Raw genomic sequence first — 6,000 nt, 5'->3', positions numbered from 1 at the left:
GACAACTTGGTGACGTAGCCTGTGCGGTCATGTGACCCGGATAGGTCATGTGGGTTCATTTACTTCTGGCTTCGGGCTCAGTTTTCTCCCTGAATGGTGATTGTTTTTATGATAAACATCCGTGGTTTTTATAGTAACGGGGCGTTCTCGGGGGTAGTCACCTGGTCAATTAACCTTTACATGGGGGTATTTAAGGATGGGTAGCTACAGGGCAAGACGTCTATGACATACATCCACATGGAGAGGTGTGTGCTGCGGAATGAGTAGCCCCCTTAACAGCTTTCTGGTATGTAATCCCTGCCTTTTAACACTTAAAGAAATTCTGCATGATGGTTTAGATTTGGGGTTTGCTGATATCTATTTATTCCACAGGCGATTGGGCCATATATTTAATATTGTCTCCTGATGAACCTCACCTAATTATATGGGGAGAAACGCGTCGAGGCTGTGTGATTTTATATTATTGGGTTGAGGACCATGGAAAGCCCGGACACCTTCACGTTATAAGAAAAATACTGCTAAGGGACCTTTTGACCCGAACATTTCCCAGATAAGTGCTATTTTCCCTATTTTCCCTGACTACTGATGGTATAACCCCGTAGTTTCTACCCGACCAAGAGGGAGATCAGGGATATCCTAGAAGGGAAAGCCGCCGAGGAATGGGGGCACCTCTTTACCTTTAGGGTGTGCGTGACATAAGTTACATCTCCATTGGCAGGCAGAGGAAAGAGAGAGCAAGGGTCATTTCAAAACCATCCCCCTGACAGTACTGTTAATGTGATCTTTCTGTGGAACAATTGTTTTGTTCTTTTGGTAGGATTTACTGGAGCTGTCCTATGGTCCTGGGATTTTGTTATGTGTCACTTTTTTTTCACAGGTGGAATTTTGAATGTTTTAATGAATTTCAATAAAATTGTTTTTATATGATATACAAATTGAGGTAGCATTCTGGGTTAAAGATTTGATATACTACCTTTTTGAATTGGTTCCTAAGTGTTAAAGTAAACTGAGTAAAACTGATGGCGGGTTTTTTGTCTGAACCTCTAAACACTAATACATGGCTATCTGATGTGGATAAGGTGTTCTCGGATAAGGCAGATGTCACATATTCAGGGGGAGTCATTGATTTGAAACAACTGTTCAACGAGCTTTATAGCTGTTATCGGGAAAATATAAAATCATGGTGGGAGGTGCAATCCCTTGAGAATTATATCAAACAGGGGATTGTACCAAAAGGCTTGCGAATCACCGTGGCCCCAGCATTAAGATCGAGAAGTGCAGACCTACTTGAAAAGTGGGAAAGTGAATCAAGAGCGACATCCATACGGTTCATGCAATTACTCCTTACGGAGGAGAGGCTTACCCTGACAAGGACCTCAACTAAGCTAGCCGAAAAAAGAGAGGCGGTTCTAAAATGCAAAACTGACCCTGATTTTGAGAGAAGGGAGAGGTTCCTACAAAGCTCTGTGGAGAAATTCCATAATACTTTGAAGGTTAGGAAACATAACAATTTTGTTAAGGACCTCGGTGAATTTAAAGAAAAAACGGCCTATAGGTTCCTAACTGAGGGGACAGGACCACGAGCTGACCCATCCTCGTCCGATTTAGAATCGTCAGATTCAGAGAGGTATAAGGGGGCACCAGGTGACGTTAGGAATTTCTCCCGTGGAAGAAGACAGAGACGGAATAGAAATAGATGGCAGGGAGCGAATCCACAGCATCTCCTTTGGCCCCTGTCTCTTCCTCTGGGCCTTCTGTCTCGGGTGGTCCGCCCTCTTTTTTAGAGGGGAGGACCCTACCGTACGACTTAAGACCTCGGGAACAGTTTACCAACCCGAACAGGAGAGACAGGAGGTAGACAATCACATCATCAATTTATCAGGACAGACACTAACTGCCTTGGATTTAAATATCCTAAGCAGAGGGTTGTTATTTGTACCTACTGAGCGCTTTGACCCATTTGCCTGGACCAAAGACCTTGCCTTATTTGGCAGGAAATTAAAATGGAAATTTTTTTTCAAAACAACGGAATCATCTAAGTATAATCTCCTGGGCATTACCCCAGAAGATAGGGACATTTTTGAAACTCTGATAGATTTGGATAATGAAGGTCTTAGACAACCAGGACAGGGACCGTTCACCACTCTTAAGAAAAAAAGTGAGAAACAGCCTCCTAGAGGGGATTTGGACAGCGTGGATATTTTCCTTAAAGTGGTCGCTGAGGACCTAAAAGCACTGACATGAGATCCAATTTCCCCCCCAATTTGAAAAAAAACAAAATGGATGCTCTGTCAATACTTGCAAATAGGAAGGATTTGGTCTTCAAGCCCTCGGACAAAGGGGGGAATATAGTCGTCATGAATCACAACATTTATCAAAAAATGTGTTATTCCATTCTACGTGATCATGACGGCTATGCGACCCTAGAATGAGATCCAACTATAAGGTTCAGCAAAATATTGGCTGATATTCTGTCCGAAGGGTTTGGAGATCGTCTTATCTCACAAAATGAGCTGGATTTTATGTATGAGAGGTTTCCGGTTACACCAACGTTCGATACATTACCTAAAGTTCACAAGGGGACTTCTCCCCTAAAGGGGAGACCCATTGTAGCGGGGATTAATTCCCTCACACAGAACGTTGGTTTATGCCTGGACTGCATTCTCAGACCATTCGTGGTTTCCTTGTCTTCCTACCTTCGTGATACGAGTGACCTCTTGACAAAAATTAATGGGGTGATGATTAACAAAGAAACCATTTTTGCCTCAATAGATGTAGAGGCCTTATACAGCTCCATCCCGCATGAGTTAGGTCTGAAGGCTTTAACACTAGAATTACTGGACTCGTGACACCTATATAGAAATACATGGTGAAAAGTAGTCAAAATGACTACCTCAGTAGTTCTAGTGTTAAAGTATTTCCTGGACAGTAGAGGTACCCATTACGAAAAACACAGTAGGTTCACTTTAAAGCTGATGGAACACATTCTGACCCACAATTTTTTCATCTTTAATGGGAAGTATTACAACCAGCTCAGGGGCACTGCGATGGGGTGCTCTTGTGCCCCATCGTATGCAAATCTGTACCTGGGCTGGTGGTAAGATACAATGGTGTTCTAAGAACCACACTCGGAATGGGTCAAACACATCACCTACTGGGGTCGTTACATTGATGGTCAATCAAAAAGGTAGTCCCGGCACACAGTGCATGAAAAAATTAGGACAAGTCCAGGTATGGTATGCTTGAACAAGGTTTTTTTATTTTTCACCAAAAAACTGTACTGCCCGCCCAACGTTGCGGCTCACACAGGAGCCTTCACCAGGGGCCAAGAGTACCGAGGTAAATGGTTGTAATAAGAGATCTTAGGTGCATCAGGGCCTGAAAACAGGAGGGAAAATTTAGGAGAGTCAGCTTAAGGAATACTTCGGTAAGAAGGTATTGTTGCTACATGTGAAGTAGACAAGGGGAGCGCCAATAAAAGGCTAGCATACAATGTGAAGGGGCTCACACGGTAGGTTGGGGTAGAAGATGAATGCAATAAGACACTGTCATATATGTAATAGAATTACTGATCATATGTGGTATGGTAAATAAGTTGCCAAGGTGACATCAGTGGTACTAAAAGTACTAGGATAAAGTCCTAATTTTTTCATGCACTGTGTGCCGGGACTACCTTTTTGATTGACTACATTTTTTCTCCTGAGCACCAGGATTATAGCAGCTGAGCACAACTTATCCTCCTCTGTTACATTGATGGTGTCCTGGTCCTTTGGACCGGGATGGTTGGTTCTTTCCAGGAATTCGTTAAGGATCTAAATAGGAACAACATTGGTCTGTCATTTACTTATGATATAGGGATTGACAAATTGGCCTTTCTGGATGTCCTTCTGATGAGGGGAACTGAGGGGCAAATAGAAACCCAAGTCTTTCGGAAGAAGACAGCGACGAATAGTTTTCTTCACTGGACGAGTCACCATCCGGAATCCCTAAAAAGAGGGATACCGAGAGGCCAATACTTGAGACTGAAGCGGAATTGTTCCACAAATGAAGCCTTCCATAAACAGGCGGGAGATCTTTGCCAGAGGTTCATAAAGAGGGGATATCCAGCTAGTACACTAAAAAAAGCATATAAAAATGCGGTACTAAGAGACAGGGAGGAACCATTAGTGGTCAAACAAAAGGAAGAGCTTGAAAAAATCATAAGGGTCATTGGTACATTTGACAACCACAATCGGGAGGTCTACACCATCCTGGAAAAACATTGGGGAATTTTGAGGGCGGACCCGAATCTGAAGGAATTCATTGGGGTACGGCCCATGATTACCTTCCGGAAGGGGAGGTCCCTCAAGGACAGGCTGGTACATAGTTTTTACCAGGCTCCCCAAAGAGAAGGGACATGGCTAGATAGGAAGGTGAATGGAGTCTATAGATGCGGACGATGTAAGTTCTGCAAGTGGATCTCACCGGGTAAGCAGGTGGTGTCCGCATGTACGCACCGCGAATATGAGATTCGAGACTTTGCCAACTGCAGTACCGAGGGGGTCATCTATGTGGCGAAATGCACTTGCCCCCTGGATTACATTGGGAAGACAAAAAGAGAACTAAGAAAGTGGATAGGGGAACACCTGGGAGATGTCCGGAATGAGAGGGATACATCGATCTCGCGACATATTAGACAGGTGCATGGTGGAGATCTGAACTCCATTAGCTTCAAAATCATCAAAGTTGTCCCGGAGCCAATTAGAAAGGGTAACTGGAATAAACTCCTCCTACAAAAGGAAAGCAAGTGGATATATCACGTTGATTGCATACATCCTAAGGGCTTGAATGAACAGTTGACGTTTGGCTGTTTTCTATAAGAGGCATCTGTCCGGAAACAGAGACGCCTTAGACTGCATCAAAATAAATACTGATTTATACCCGTCGGGCTAATATTATTCCGTAAAGGAATAAGCCATGTTTGGATGGTGAAATTATTTTCACCTCCATATGATATTTCGAATTTATGATTATTTTCCATCTATAATTTAACCCATGTCTGAACCCATGCAGTGTCTTTTTGTGGGTACATGCGGAACCAACCTAATGGAGGTTTATGCCTTCATCTAGCCTTTCCTCCTCACCTTTAGATTTACTGGGTAATGGAATAATTAATTTTAAATCCCTCTACTTCGTGGGGATCCTGTATTGAACGGGACAAGCCATCCGTATGACAGGAGCAGGGTGCTCTTTTGTGTGGTGCATGTTTCGCCCTCCCCTTCCTTTCCCCCAAAACACCCCCCCTCCTCTCCCTCCTCCCCCCCCCCCATTCTTTTCCCCCTTCAAAATCAAAGCTGGCACACATCTATATGAGCATATACATGATTCCGGGGGTGATGCCCATGTGGGCGGTACCAGCTGGGACACAGTGTTTTGGACCGCATGTCAAATCTGGGTGTTTCACGCTGGTTGTAACTAACCTGTGATAACCTGGTGACATAGCTTGTGCGGTCATGTGACTTGGATGGATCATGTGGAATTATTTATCCCTTCTCAAAATAAAAACTGTCAAGCATTTATATGAGTGTATACATTTATAAGACTAGAATGATGTGAATCGATATTCTTTAAATGGATAAACCTTGTGATATTGTGTGACGCTGAAGGGGGCGGGGATGCACCTCGGAGCTGATGGGGATGGATTATGTTGTCAAGTGACTCCTGGGCTGACGCCCACGTGGGCGGTACCAGCTGGGATACACGGTGGTTGGGACCACACGTCATATCCGGGTCTCTCACGCTGGCTGTAACTAATCTCTGACAACTTGGTGACGTAGCCTGTGCGGTCATGTGACCCGGATGGGTCATGTGGGTTTATTTACTTCCGGCGCGGGCTCCGTTTTCTCCCTGAATGGTGATTGTTTTTATGATAAACATCCGGGGTTTCTATAGTAATGGGGCGTTCCCGGGGGTAGTCACCTGGTCAATTAACCTTTACATGGGGGTATTTAAGGATGGGTA

Source organism: Anomaloglossus baeobatrachus, chromosome 4 (assembly GCF_048569485.1).
Source record: "Anomaloglossus baeobatrachus isolate aAnoBae1 chromosome 4, aAnoBae1.hap1, whole genome shotgun sequence".
Lineage (NCBI taxonomy): Eukaryota > Metazoa > Chordata > Amphibia > Anura > Aromobatidae > Anomaloglossus > Anomaloglossus baeobatrachus.
Note: the sequence above shows the minus strand (reverse complement) of the source record.